Source organism: Equus quagga, chromosome 10 (genome assembly GCF_021613505.1).
Source record: "Equus quagga isolate Etosha38 chromosome 10, UCLA_HA_Equagga_1.0, whole genome shotgun sequence".
Taxonomy (NCBI): Eukaryota; Metazoa; Chordata; class Mammalia; order Perissodactyla; family Equidae; genus Equus; species Equus quagga.
In genome coordinates this window covers 44,665,338-44,681,902 of record NC_060276.1, presented here as the reverse complement: position 1 = coordinate 44,681,902, position 16,565 = coordinate 44,665,338, and positions in this window count along the sequence as shown.

The following is a 16,565-nucleotide window of genomic DNA, read 5'->3' as shown; positions in this document are numbered from 1 at the left end:
GGAGGAGTAAAGAACAGCCACCCATAGTCAGATGCTCCTCAAAAGCCATCTCTGGAAGCTTTTGTAACCCTGGGCTAGAGGAGAAGAGGCTGGAAGTTGCTTGCACCTCAGGAAGGAAGTATTTTGAGATTACTGAAGGAATTCTGAGCACATAAAATATATTATCCTGGCTTTCTTTCAACTTCTCTCTCCTGGGACTCATGCGATGTTTCTTCGAGACGCTTTGCTTTGGTATTATTCTGTACCTAGACTTTGAACTGAGCTCAAACTCTTTGGAGCAAGAGTTCCTTTATCTATTGACAAATCTGACAGAGTTAATAAATACTCTTCTACATTTTTCAAGAGTGTTACGGAAACTGCATAAAAAGCTCTTTAGAGATATAGAAGCTCTAAAAAAAATCCTCTCCATTCATGCTTAAAGAATCACGTACCGAGCCAGTCATCTGAGAGACACTTAGTGAGAGTCTACTATATACCAGAAACCGGGCTACATACAGAGGTTACAACCATAAAGACGTTGGAGGTCCCAGCTTTTGAGAAACTCACTGTTTTAAATCTTGGGGGCATGTGATGAGCAACATTGCCTTTCCTTACAGCCACTTCATTTGACATGCCTCAGGATGGACGAGTCCAGGACTGGAAGGGCCCTTGATGGTGTTCACCTTCTCCAGCTCTCGTTCGAAGCCCACTTACGTGGGGAGACCAGTAGACTCAACTGCTTTTTGAGTCATGGAAATTAGTTTAGAATTTAAGTTTAAATCATTCAAATCATTCAAAGGTAAGCAAATCCAAACAATAGGCCCCAGCTGGAAGTTTAATGTCTCGGCTTGTTGTCTTAATTTTTCGTGTTTTATTTCTGGATATTTTTTCTTTCAATTAAACATAGACATAAGCATACAGACTAATTAGCAGAGGCATAAAAGACATGTGCTGGTACAACGTGGCTCAGTATAACCTTTTCAAACATGGAACTTCATCTCTCTTGTGTGCAGAGAGCTAGAGAAAGTTTCTTTGGGTTACAGTTCCAGAGCCTGCCCTGGAGCCTGGCCCGGACTTCCTTCTTGTTGAATAGCTCAGCAGGAGAAAGGAGGAACTACGTTCAGTTCCAAGGTAGGAGGAGAGGAGACATATTTCCTTGTCTCTCTTTTCCTGCCTCTATAAACCTTGATCAGACTTAGTTTTATGACAGCCTGCTCGCCAATCCACTTGAACAGGAAATCAGGCAGAGTACATGTTCAAACCTCTCATAGCCCTTAACTGGTATTTCTGGCATATAAATAATATATATATGTCTAGGAATACATGGAATTTGGGGATTACTCTGTCTCTTCTAATTCAAGCCAAACGACATTTGATCTCAAAACCAACAGTTTCAACTGAAAGAATTTGAAGTGATTCTTTCATGCATAACATACAAGATCAGAATGTGAATTTATACTCAGAACCAGGATGCATCTCAGTAACTGCACATTACAATCCTTCCAATGGGGCTTCTTTTTTTTTTAATGCTCTTTTTGGTGAAGAAGAGTGGCCCTGAGTTAACATCTGTTGCCAATCTTCTTCTTTTTTTTCCTCCCCAAAGCCCCAGTGCATAGTTGTACATCCTAGTTGTAAGTCACTCCAGCTCTTCTATGTGAGATGCCACCACAGCATGACTTGATGAGCATTGTATAGATCCACCCCAGGGCTGCCAAAGTGGAGTGTGCAAACTTAACCACTTGACCCTGGATGGCCCCAGGACTTCTTTTTTAACCAATTGCGGTGTAGAGGTTAAGAGCACAAATATTGGGGATGAGGTATTGGGTTCAAATCATAGACCCAACACTTGCTATCTGTGTCTTTGCTAAAGTTACCTAACCTCTCTGTGCCTCAGTTTCTATACTTTTGAATTGGAGACATCATTTCTCTTCCATCACTAGAGCGGAAGCTCCACAGGAATCTTCATTTTGTTCCCTGTTTCGCCAAGACTTTGAACAGTGCCCATTACAGAGTGGGAGCTTAGTGTTTACTGAATGAAGAGGACCTCCCTCCTGGGGTTATTATGAGAATTCCATGAATGAATACACGGAGAGTGGTAGAGCCTGGCACACAGCAAACCCTCAGAAATGTTAAGCTGCTATAATTATCTAGATTACGTTCTCAAACTTGAATATGAATGAGCAGGGTTTCCCACCTGCTCAGTTTGGGAGATAGTTGTGAAAAACCATTGTTTTACAAGTAAATGGCAGGAAGCTCTGGAGCCACCCTGCTGGCCTTGTCATGGCCATGGGGTTCTGAAAAATGTGGGGTGGTGCTGTGAGTGGACAAACGTCAGAAATGGAGAGTGTGCTGCAGTGGCCCTGCGGGCTACCTGTCACCTAACCTATCTCCCTCTCTCCCTCCCTTCCGCCTTTTCTTCAAAATAAAAATAGTTGTTTTTAAATAAAACATAATATAGGTGTGCTATAAAATCTTCAGAAAGTTTTTAAAAAGATAAAGAATAAAAGTCTCCTATAATCCACTCAGTATTTTTGTGTATTTTAACCAGTCTCTTGTCTATGATTATGTATACACCCGCTCTCATATACATATGCGTGTGTATATATACATGTACAATACATCTATATGGGGACACACTGTACACATTTTAACTTAATACTTCACACGAGAATCTTTTTTCTGTTACTAAATATAATTCTACCATATGTAACTCTTTTATAATTTACTTTTGGAGAATAGCATTTGTTAGCACCATGGAGAATGAAGAGCAGATTTTAGCCTGAGTTCAAAGAGTCTCTGGAAAAGGATAGAAACCCAGTGAAAAAACATTTTTCTGAGAGACTAAGGTATCCAAAGGTTATCATTGGGAGATTAAACTGGTTAAGAAATTTAAAATTTTTCTCATCTCCAGGTTTTGGGGGTTACTATCAATTATAAGCTTCCTAAACAAACATGTGTTCTGATTCAAATCTAAGTAATAAATAATGCTTATTTATTGAGGGCACGCTATGTGCCAGGCATGGTGCTAGGTGCTTTATGATGTTTCATATAATCCTTGTTAGCCACACTTGAAGGAATTTCTCGTTATCTTAATTTTACAGAAGAGGAAATAGAAGTGGTCTATATTCGCTAGTACTCTGAGGGGTACAAAGATATGTGAGATGCACATCGCATGCCCTTAAAAACCTGAGATAATTCTAATAGGTTCCACTTGGGGCTGTTGTAAGGTTTGAATGAGAGGGTACATGTAATGCACTATGTGTCACACCAGGGACGTAGTAAATTCTCACTAAATCTCAAAAATCATGAGTATGACAATTATGATGGATGGTGAAGAAGATGATGATATTGGCATGATGGAAGGGAGGAGTAATAATGAAAAGGTAGGATGAGACCTGAGCATCCCACCTGAGAGCCTAGGTACTCTAGCCTGAGGCAAGGAATCAACTGACTCGTCATTTGATTCTCCTTTCCTTGTGGCACGCTTGTAGTATTTCCATTAGGAGAGATATGGATGTTGATGTTATCAATGCTAGATCCAACAGGAAGAGGAAATTCTTATGCTTCTAGGCTGCGTAATGGCTTTGGGAAATGTTTTCCCCCTTTTCAATTGAAGGTCAAATTTAACTTTTAAAAAATTCTTATTTCTTTTTTTCCAATATGCTAGTTTACATATTATGACTAATTATGTTTTCTTGCTCAGTTTTAACAAGGTGGGGATTTGGGAATAGAGTTAATTATTAAAAAAATACACATTTATTACCATATTGTAACACTCTAGGTAGTGCTTAATTAAAGATTAAATTTTTAAAAATTAGCATATGACACTTTATGTTTCTGGACAAAAGGGAGAGTGCAGAGGTCAGAGGAAAGGGAAATCGGCTTGAAGTTCAGAGCTCCCCTTAGCCAGAAAATGACCCAGTGAACCTGGTAAAGTTACTCAGCACCTCAGAGCTTCAATTTCCTAATTTTTCAAAATGTAGTTTATAACAGCAATGTCACGTATTTGCTTTTCACTTTATAGTGTGCGAAGTAGCCTTGTGTATATTCTCTTCTTTTGATCCTTAAAATGACCCTGAAAGAGGTTGGACAGGCATTATTACCCTTGTTTAACAAATGAGGAAAGTGAGCTTTAAAAAGCTTAAGTGAATGCGCAAGGTCATCTAGCTAATAAGTGTTATATGTAGGACTCAAAACTCTGGTTTCTATTTCACACACCATGTTTTCTTTGCAGTACCCTCCAAGGTCTCTAAGAAGAAGTGTGATGAATGGAAGACAGATCTGGGTTCTAAATCTGTCACCGAGAAGCTATGTGATTTGGGTAGGTCACATTGCTTCTCTGGGCCTTTATTTTTCCTTGTTCATAAAACAAGAGAAATAATTAATTTCTCAAGGTCTCTGCAGAGTATACTTCATCACCACTTGCATAAACGAAGGAATCTAAGCAGAGACAAGTAAACTGCTTTGCTCAACATCGCACAGTAGGTGGTAGAGAGAAGCTGCTTCAGTCTCCAGAACGATGTAACTTTTGCCTAGCGAGGGGTAATTATCTGCACAGTTCAAAAGAGTAAAGAAAGAAAGGAATATATTTCTAACATGCGAAGGCGCATAGTGAAATCTACTTCCTCAGTATAATAACAGGAAGAGGAGACATTCCCGACTATCCCGTAGTTTGCAATAAAGCCCTTCCTAGGAAATCCTCTACTGAGAGATGACAAGGGTAATAGACTAGACCACGGGGAAATTAGTCTACAGAACAGTGGTTCTCACCAACATTTTCTTAAAGGCCGTAAGCCAGTATCTGAAAAGGGAGACGGTGTAGATAATTTTGTTGACTTTCATAGACCGTGTACTTCATTCCTATACTTAAGAGGTAGTGGTGAGTTGCTGATGATAGAGATGATTGCTAATGAATAACCCATACGTGACATTGAATGGGCACCCACAAAGCAAATTTTTTAAGGAGTTAATTTTGTCTTTAATCAGCCTTTCATCTGAACACACACTGTGCATTCTTTATGCCTATGACATGCACACCCAATCTTTATTCCTTCCCATCCTTCATATTTCAGTTCAATAATAACTCTCCTCCAGGAAACGTTCCTGAGGTTTAGGCCAGTTCTCCTTTTTAGTGGAAATCTGCTGTTTTTACCAGCACAACCACCATTCTGCTTCTGGGAAATACAACTTGGTTTTCTTGAGAACTTCCTTTCCCCCATGCATGCAGTGCTGATAGAACTATCAATCAAGATAATCTTCTTTTCCCTAACCAAGTAAAAGGGCCGTGACCCACACTAGGCCATTCCGACACTCCCTCACAGGAATGTGTACCTTGAGCGGCATTGCAGAGACGGAAAATGAAGCCAATTCATCTGAAGACCCTGTCCATTAATCTCTGCTACCTGGATCTCTTAAACAACTCTGCTTCCCATTTCACAGACCCCTTGTTTATCAGCCATTCCTTTTTTTAATACTGAGTTGCCCCATATCCTTCCAATACTTCTCATTTTTGCTTGTGTTAACCCAAATAAATTTTGGTTGCTTGCAATCAGAGAACCTAATCATATATCTCTGTTATGTGGTCTCATGGTACATGCACCTCTCCTTAATAACACATTTTATTTTGTAAGTATACATTTTGGTCAATTATTTGGTTAATGTCTGCCACCCTCACCAGGCTGTGAGCTCCAGGAAAGCAAAGATTATATCGTCAGTACTCAGAACGCTGTTTAGAATTTCTAGTAACTTAATAAAATTTTGTTTTATTTAAGGAATGAATGAAATTTCAAGTTCTTATTGTTCTCTACTGCTTTGTAGTACGGGGAACCCCACCACAGCATGCCAGCAAGACTTGCTCTGCTTAATGTCTCATGTTTTCAGCCTTTCCTTTTCCTCAGTGACTTACTTTCTCTCCCTCTCTCTCTATCTCCTTTTGCTTTTTCTCTCCCTCTCTTTTCCTAATCTGTTACTACGATGTCTTCAGGATTAGGTTTCTCCCTTGTCATAAAACTCCCCTTTGACTTTCTTTTACTTTCAGGAAAAAGTCCAAGGCCTTTCATGACCTTAAGCCTGATCAACTCTATGGGCTCATGACCTGTATTAACTCCAACTGGATTTTTGACTCTGGGCGTGCAGAACTCTTTCAGTTCCTGGATTCCCACGCTGTCTCATGTCCCTGTCCCTTTGAATCAACTGTCATCTCTGTCTGCAGTGACCTTTATTTCCCCCTCTCCTTCAGTCCTCAGCCCTGTAGTTTCTTCCTCCATAAAGCTTACCCCAATCACAAGGTCCACCTTCACTTAATCTTGGACTAGCTGAGATGACCTTGCTTTGTGTTCCCAAAGCTCCTTCTGCACAGCTTTATTCTTACATTTGTAATTTGTTTATGGCATTGTTTTTGTCTGTTTATTTGTTTACCTACGCCTTCTAAACTGAGCCCCTCAAGATCAGGGACCATCATTTTCATCTGTATCTCCTCACAACCCAGCATGATACCTAGAACATAGCAAGTGTTCTATAAAGGTTAGCTTCAAAAATGACTTAATAAAATACTGAATTATCCTACCAACTGAACTCCCCACTGAAGTTTTAGTATTGCACTTATAATCCTCTATTGACTTCAACCTTTCATTATAGACATTTGTATACATGTCTTATTTCCACTGTTTTTACTCCTTAGCGTCTATGTCTTCTTCATCTATATATATTCTGCAGCACCGGGCATACTCCCTGGCCTATAATAGTTGTACAACAATTACCTGTTGATACAAAAGAATGATGAATCAAGCCATGCTAAAATGCCAATGCTTTAACATATTAAAATAAACAGATGATATAGTCACATTTCACAAAGTCTTTAAGACAACAGTGACATTTCTAAAGGAGTGAATCACAAATGTGATTTCAGATTGATTAAGATGGAAAGAGAGAATGGGAAGGCTTTCATGATGCTCCTTAAATTTTATCACATGAACACATATCATTTCACCCTAAGTCAGTCCAGCAGCCTTGAAACGAGATAGCTACCTGAAATATTAGGTTATGCAGTAATACGCAAACCACCTCCACCACCCCCAAGCTTGCCCACACTTACATTGTTGGTTGTGGGACCTGATCCTTTTGGGTTCATCTGAAGCCATACGTCAACAGATATAGGATTGCAATCCTCATGTCCAGGAAGAGCCGTATTTGAAATAGGATCAGATTTTGGCTTAGCAATAGGCAGTGGACCAGTTTCTGGTCTTGTAGTCTTCAAAGATAAATGTGGCCTTTTCTGTAGTAATGTGGCTTTCGCCTGTAATAGTAGGCAAGTCATGCTCATTATTTTCCTTTTCTCTTTTTAACAAAGTACCTGTATTAACAGCCCCCTAAGGGTTTACATCCACTCCAGTCCATTTGGGATGGTTTGACCAGTGTGAGATTCGCCTGAAGCAGTGTGGTGTGCAACTGCTTGAATGATGACGTGTAGAATAGAGTCTTGGTACACCATACCTCTCAGTAAGTTCTTGATCAAGTCCAGAAATTGATAAATTCTGTTCACTCTCAAGTGCAGAATGCAAATCCCTCCACACAGTAAGCCACTGGCTGTAATCTTCTTCAAACTGTTTGAAATGATTCCAAATAGTACTTAGTGCAGCCCGTACCTGAGGAGCAGAAGCAAAGGTATATTCAATTCCCTCTTAAGAAAACAAACCTTGCTGACAGAGATTAAGAAACTTTTTTACTTCTCATTTTCCTTATCACTATTTTTGAGGGTCTTCTAGCCCTAGATCAGCCAGACCTAAGATCAGGCCCATCAAGTCAGGAGCAGCAGAAAAGTATAACATTGGGACATGTTTCTTGAGAGTAAGTAAATCTTCCATACAGGGGAGAAAGTGGTCTGACCACATCAGTGTGTGGTTTAACACTGATTCACTGACTTCTAAAGTCACTTCATCAAAATAAAAGTTTAGACCACACCTCTCTGTGACATGATCGAGGACAGGGATTCACCCATCCTTGCAGAGGCCTCTGTACTCTTTGAAGACTGCTACTATATCGGGAGCACCAATGACTGCCCAGTAAGCAGGCATCAAGCTTAAGTTTAATCAGTCTGTCTCTTAAAGCTTCCTGATGACTAAAGTTGGCCAGCTTGCCACTGTGTGCAACCATCATGTCAGTGTTACTGGTAATAACTACCAGAGTAGCTGTTATCTCCCTACTCTCTCCTCCCTTTTTATTGATGCAAGTAGTTCCTCCTGGAACTGCTTTTGTAGTTTCAATCACTTTTATCATGAATTTTTTCTTTCTCCCACCAAATTAATTTCCTATCAACACTGTCATTGAATGGAAAGTTTTCATTGGTCCAGTTAGCACAACCATAACGTATAGATTTACAAGCGATGGCTGATGCTAAGTTGGTTTTATTGGTGGAAGGAGGGCCCAAAGCCATTAGGTTGTCCCATTTGGTCATTAGTTGAGCTGCCTATATATATAAGAACAATACTACGCTGTGAAAACAAGTTGTACCAAGTACATAGCTCTTGAAATTTTTGATGATCACCTTCTTTGCCAGTCATAAGCAGTTCCACTAGTGAGTATGTTTGAAATCAGATATGTGCTGCCACTTGTAGTACTCTCTTAATAGTGATGGCTCCATTTGTCATACATATGAAAGACAAGTATTTGTGTCAATTGGTAGGTAGCCAATCTTGTGGAGTCCTAAATCCAAATTTCAGGGCTCCATCCACATAAACTTCAAATGGCATGAGCACCTACTTTTTGGCTGGTCAAGGTAAAACTGAAGCTCCAAGTATATGAGATTCTTCATTCACCCGGATCACCATGCTGTTAGTCAAGTTCTCATACTTTTGTTTCTGAAATTCCCCAGCCATACACTGGAGATTGTGTTTGGCCAAATTGCTGAAACAAATTATGGTGATGTCAATTTTTCTCCGAGTTCAGTTTAAGTACAATTCAGAGTCTATCACATCCCACATTCCAACAATCACTTTTTGCACAAAGTTGTTAGTGGATGTGATTGAGATGAGATGAACCAGAAAGAGATCTTGAAGATACTTTTTAAGTTCAGGCTGGTGCCCATATCATCATCAATGACTCCAAATGCTTCAATACATTTGTTCTGCTTGGACACACTCCCATAAGCACTTCTGAATCTGCCTCGTCAAACACTTGTCAATCTCACACACCTCATCTAGAAATTATCTTCTCAAAACTAACCCTAGAGAGTCTCCAACCTAATGGCTCTGATTCAATCTCTCTCTCTCTCTCATTTAGTTTGGGAAGAACATGGATTTGGTAGACTCATAGCAAGTGCCTGGATTGTGTGGGGATCAGAATTTGCCACCCTGAAAAGTGTCTCTGCTTTGCCTTCATTATTTTAAGAAGAAAAGACTCTGAAATAAACTTTGACCTTTCCCCTAACTGCCTAAAATAAATTTAAGATAAAATCCTGTCCCCAGGACAGGCCATCACCATAGATAACTCTGGGTATTGGGTAGACTGGGAGGATCCTTGCTAAGCCCACTCTTACCACAGTTCTATTAACCAAACATTTACTTTTCCATTCCATGTGAATTGCCTTCCTCCCCTTTGAAATCTCAAACCAATAACCCCAACATCCTCCTTTGTCTTTAGCTGAGGATGGTATTTAAGATGAGAGCCTCTGCCATTTCGGCGAGTTGCTCAGTTTTCCTGAGTCTCTCCCATGTATACATGTTATAAAGCTTTGTTTAATTTCCCGCTGTTATTCAGTCTCAATTGAATTTAATTTGTAGCCTAACCAGAAGGACCCAGATGCTATAGGATATGTCTTCCTCCTCTACAATTGAAAATTAGAGAAATCGGTGTCTAGCTCCATAACTGCAGATACATAATGCATATGAACTTTTCAAAGAATCATAAAAACCCTGCAGAAAAGGTATTTAGTCCAACGTCTCACAAACTTCTTTGACCACATTACTGTTTTTCCCCAAAACAATTGAACATCTTGAGAAACAATTGTAGACACACTGAATATCATATTTTATCTAAAATTAACTTCATAAAGAAATAGTTGAAAATGTTTGTGAGGTTTAATCTAGAAAAGAGGAGATTTGAGATATATAAATATATTTATATATACTGTTCTTACTCTATTATATACATATGTACGTACACACATACATTTCATTGAAGGATTTCAATTTACTGTATGCCATTCTAGGCTTATCATGAGGAAGAATTTTTTCTAAGCAGTCAACTATATCCAATGATAGAATGGGCTACCTTGTGAGGAAGAAAGTGTCTCATCACTGAAAATAGTCAAGAAGATGTTGGAAGACATCTCTCATGGTCAATTTGTCACAGAAGTTACAGTATATGTAAAGTATCCTCCACTTCTAAGCCTGTATGATTTTGTGATTAAGTATCAAATGCTGTTTTTTTCTTTAAATGTTCGTATTCCAATTCAACCTTAGGTGTGCTCTTAGAAGGAGGCAGAAGAGGCACCTTCTTAAGGATCTAATTTAAGAGATAGAATTATTGGAATTACTGCCTCCCCTAAGCCTCAATCACTAAAATACTTTTCCCTCCATCTTGCTACTTAGGCCCCTGTCCTGCTATTAGGTCTCATGGTGATATATGAGTACGAGTTTCAGAGACAGACAGACCTGGTTTTGAATCCTAGTTTTGGTTCTCACTGTCTCTGTGATTTTAGGCTTAAACTAACTGAGGCTCTTGAGACTCAATTTGTTCATCTGTAAACTAGATTATAAGGATTAGAGTTAGTGTATCTAAAGCAGTTACTATATTGCTTGACCTTCAGTAGATGTAAAATGGGAGATGATTATTATTACGTTGTATTAAAATATTGTTTTTCCATGAGTTATCTACTAAAATTCAGTCTCTAGAGCAACACATTCAGACATTATCAACCAATATCACTATAATCCAAGTAAACAAGTCACATATTTGAGAATAGGACAGGTATGTTTTGCTTGGTGGAATGGCAGAACCAGGACCGAGCAGCTGGGAGGCAGAGGAAGTCAGGTGAGACCATTGAAAATAAATATTGCCTGGGGCTATCTCTGATAAATGTTTTTTAAATATGGAGAGCTAAGAAAAAGAGAGGTTCAAAAATATTTAGCAACTGGAAGTGACGTCAGCAACATGGTGGAGTGAGCAGTTTTCTTTGTTTTTCTCCCTTTGAACTACAACTATTTGGACATTCATTGATCAATGGAGGATTCTCACACAGCACCTCAGGACACCTGAGAGACCTGCACTGCTATACATCAAAAGGTGGATGGACTAACCCTGGAGAGGAGGTGGAGGTAGGTGAAAACTCTCCGGCCCCCAGAGAGCCTAGTACCTGTGAATGACTCTCTCCTGGGTGACATACTCATAACACCACCACAGCACCAAGGGTGGACGTGTGCATCAGTGACATGACTGTGGAAACAGGTGACTACAGCCCTAAGCCCCCTGTGATTGCTCCTTAGTCCAGTGGGAAAATCCATAGCCCCACAGCAGCCACAGGGAGCGGCTCTGGTCAGCCCTAGTGGAGAGGTCAGACCCAGCAAACACAAAGGCTGTGAGGTCCTGGGGCAAAAGGGGCTCAGCCAGCTGAGTAATCCGCTGGCTGCATTAAACACTCACAGCCCTGCTTCAGCCCCAAGGAGGCAAGTGAGATCCAGCAGGACCATGTGAGCAGGCTGTGACAATCCAGGGTCCCAGCATGACTGCTCCTTGGTCCAGGGGGAAAATACATGGTCCCACAGCAGCTGCAGGGAGAGTCTCTAGTCGGCCCTAGTGGAGAGACCCCACCCACCAAACACAAAGGCTGGGAGGTCTTGGGGCAGGAGTGGCTCAGCTGGGTGAGCTACCAGCTGGCTACATTAAACACCCACAGCCTTGCTGCAGCCCTGAGGGGGCAAGTGAGACCAAGCAGGTCCACACGAGTAGGCAGTGACAATCTGGAGACCTAACGTGACTGCTCCTGGATCCAGTGGGAAAATCCATGGCCCCACCACCAGCTGCAGGGAGATCCTCTACTTGGCCTTAGTGGAGAGGCCCCACTTGCCAATCACAAAGGCTGGATGACCTAAGAGCAGAAGTGATGTGGCCAGGTGAGCTAACCACTGGCTGCATTAGATGCCCATAGCTCTGCTGTGGCCCAGAGTGGGCAAGTGAGATCCTGCAGGACCAGATGTTGGCAGAGCTGTGAGTCTAAGTGAATCACCTCCTGGCTGCTGTGAAAGCCCATAACACTGCTGCAGACCCTCAGGAGGGAGCGTGTCTAGGTGGGTCTGTGAGAGCAGGCACCAGCAGCCTGAAGCCCCCTTGTGATTGTTCCCACAACTGATGGGAGACCTCACAGGGCCACTGTGATCCCAAGGATGGGTCCAGGCTCAGTCAGGAACAGCTGACAGGGATCCTAGTTGGTGAAGATTAAAGCTGCTTCCCCCTCCCCCCCCCAGTGGCAGCAAGTGGAAACAGTAACCAAACTCTATCTTTATGCAGAGGCACAAATCCATACCATCAAGCAGTATGAAAAAATACAATAAATCTCCAGAACAGAAGGAAAATGACAAGTACCCAGAAAGCAGTCTCAAAGACACAGAAATCTATAACCTAAATGACAAATAATTCAAAATAGCTATCATTAAAAAACTCAGTGAGTTAAAAGAGAATACAGATAGACAACTCAATGAGTTCAGGAGCTACATCACAAAACAGCTTGATACCATAAAGAAGAACCAATTAGAAATGTCAGAGATGAAAAACACAAGGGAAGAGATTAAGAAAAATCTAGACTTCCTGAACAGTAGGGCTGATAATATGGAGAGCAGAATTAGCAATTTGGAGGATAAGAATATAGAAATATTTCAGGTAGAGGAGGAGAGAGAACTAAGACTAAAAAGAAATGAGGAAATTCTCTGAGAAACATCTCACTCAATTAGGAAAGGCAACATAAGGATTACAGGTATCCCAGAAGGAGAAGAGAAGGAGAATGGAGCAGAAATCTCGTTCAAAGAAATAATAGCTGAGAATTTCCCAAACCTGGGGAAACAGCTTGAAATACATGTGACAGAAGCTAATAGATCTCCAAACTTTATCAATGTAAAAAGACCACCCCCAAGGCATATGGTAGTGAAGCTTGCAAAGTCAATGAAAAAGAGAAAATATTAAGGGCAGCAAGGCAGAAGAAAATAACCTACAAAGAAACCCCCATCAGGCTGTCAGCAGCTTTCTCAGCGGATACCTTACAGGCTAGAACAGAGTGGAATGATATAATCAAAACCCTGAAAGACAGAAACTTGCAGCTAAGAACACTCTATCCAGCAAAAATATCCTTCAAATAGGATGGAGAAATAAAAACTTTCCCATATAAACAAAAGTTAAGGGAATTCATCGCCAGAAGACCTCTCTTACAAGAAATCCTCAGGAAGACCCTCATACCTGGGGAAAAAAAAAAAAAAACGGAAAAGGGTTACAAAACCCTGAGCAAAGAAGATAAGTAGAAAGACAAAATCAGAAAATGGCAGCTCTGCATAAGAACAGGTTAGTAAATGCTTAAGTATAACATTAAAGATAAAAGGAAGGGAAACACCAAGAATAAATATAATCTTGTCATTTTAACCACAAACTCACAACACAAGAAGAAAAAAAGATCTGACAATAATAAAGAGGAAAGGGATGGAACCGGCTTAGTCTAAGGAAATAACAGGCTATTGGAAAATGGACTATCTCTTCTATGAGATATTTTATACAAACCACATTGCAACCACTAAACAAGTAACTAGAACAGTGACACAAATTACAAATAAGAAGAAAATCAACATAGAAAACTACCTACCTGAATTGGTAGTCTGAAATTCATGGGACGAGAAACAAAGGAAATGCAGGAGAACTGGAAAACGAGTGATAAAATGGCAGCATTAGGCCCCCACATTTCAATAATCACTCTAAATGTAAACGGATCGAACTCTCAAATCAAAAGACACAGAGTGGCAGCACAGATTAAAGAACAAGACCCAACAATATGGTGCCTCTAGGAAACACATCTCAGCACCAAAGACAAACACAGACTCAGAGTGAAGGGATGGAAGACGATACTCCAAGCTAATAGTGAACATAAGAAAGCAGGTGTTGCCATACTTATATCAGACAAAGCAGAATTCAAGGCAAAACAGGTAAAGAGACACAAAGAGGGGCAGTTGATAAAAGGGACACTCCACCAAGAAGACATAAGACCTATAAATATATATGCACCCAACACAGGAGCACCAAAGTACATAAAGCAACTACTAACAAAACTGAAAGGAGATGTCAACAACAATGTGATAATAGTAGGGGACCTCAGTACCCTACTAACACCAATGGATAGATCACCCAGACAGAAAGTCAACAAGGAAATTGTAGAATTAAATGAAAAACTAGACCAAGTGGACTTAATAGATACATATAGAATACTCCATCCAAAAGAGCAGGTTACACATTCTTCTTAAGTGCACATGGAACATTCTCAAGGATAGACCATATGTTGGGAAACAAAGCAAGCCTCAACAAATTCAAGTAGATTGAAATAATATCAAGCATCTTTTCCAACCATAATGCTATGAAACTAGAAATCAATTACAAGAATAAATCTGGGAAAGGGACAAAGACGTGGAGATTAAACAACATGCTACTGAACTATCAGTGGGTCATTAAAGAAATTAAAGGAGAAATCAAATATTATCTGGAGATAAATGAAAATGAAAACACACCATACTGATTCATTTGGGATGCAGCAAAAGTGGTCCTAAAAGGGAAATTCATCACAATACAGGCTCACCTCAATAAACAAGAAAAATCTCAGATAAGCAATCTCAAACAACACCCAGCAGAATTAGAAAAAGAAGAACAAACAAAGCCCAAACTCAGTAGAAGGAGGGAAATAATAAAAATTAGAGCAGAGATAAATGAAATTGAAACAAGAAGACAGTAGAAAGGATCAATGAAACAAAGAGCTGGTTCTTTGAGAAAATAAACAAAATTGACAAACCCTTAGCCAGGCTCACTAAGAAAAAAAGAGAAAAGACTCAAATAAATAAAATTAGAAGTGAAAAAGGAAAAATAATAATGGATACCACAGAAATACAAAAGATTATAAAAGAATACTGTGAAAAACTATATGCCAACAAATTGGGCAACCTAGAAGAAATGGATAAATTCTTAGAGTCTTACAACCTCCCAAAACTGAATCAGCAAGAAGTAGAGAATCTGAATAGACCAATCACAAGTAAAGAGATTAAAACAGTAACAAAAAATCTCCCCAAAAATAAAAGTCCAGGACCAGACAGCTTCTCTGGAGAATTCTACCAAACATTCAAAGAAGATTTAATACCTATCCTTCTAAAACTATTCCAGAAAATTGAGGAAGATGGAGCACTTCCTAACACATTCTACAAAGTCAACATCACCCTGATCCCAAAACCAGACAAGGACAACACAAAGAAGGAAAACTACAGGCAAATATCACTGATGAACATAGATGAAAAAATCCTCAACAAAATATTGGCAAACTGAATACAACAATACATTAAAAAGATCATACACTAGGATCAAGTGGGATTTATACCAGAGACACAGGGATGGTTCAACATCCACAAGTCAATCAACGTGATACATCACATTAACAAAATGAGAAACAAAAACCACATGATCATCTCAATAGACAAAGAGAAAGCATTTGACAAGATCCAACATCCATTTATGATAAAAACTCTCAATAAAATGGGTATAGAATGAATGTACCTCAACATAGTAAAGGCCATATATTACAAGCCCACAGCCAACATTATACTCACTGGGGAAAAACTGAAAGTCATCCCTCTGAGAACACGAACAAGACAAGGGTGCCCACTCTCACCACTCTTATTCAACATAGAAATCAAGGTTTTGACCAGAGCAATTAGGCAGGAAAAAAAAAATAAAAGGAATCCAAATAGGCAATGAAGAAGTGAAACTCTCGCTGTTTGCAGACAACATGACCTTATGTATAGAAAACCAGAAAAAATCCATCGGAAAGCTACCAGAAGTAATCAACAACTACAGCAAAGTTGCAGGGTACAAAATCAACCTACATAAATCAGTAGCATTTCTATATTCTAATAACGAAATAACAGAAAGAGAACTCAAGAATACAATCCCATTCACAATCCCAAGAAAAACAAAACATATCTTGGAATAAATTTAACCAATGAAGTGAAAGACCTATACAATGAAAACTACAAGACTTTCCTGAAAGAAACTGATGATGACATAAACAGATGGAAAGACATTCCATGCACATGGATTGGAAGAATAAACATAGTTAAAATGTCCATACTACCTTAAGCAATCTACTGATTCGGTGCAATCCCAATCAGAATCCCAATGACATTCTTCACAGAAATAGAACAAAGAATCCTAAAATTCATATGGGGCAACAAAAGACCCAGAATTGCTAAAGCAATCCTGAGAAAAAAGAACAAAGCTGGAAACATCACAATCCCTGACTTCAAAATATACTACAAAGCTATAGTAATCAAAACAGCATGGTACTGGTACAGAAACAGGCA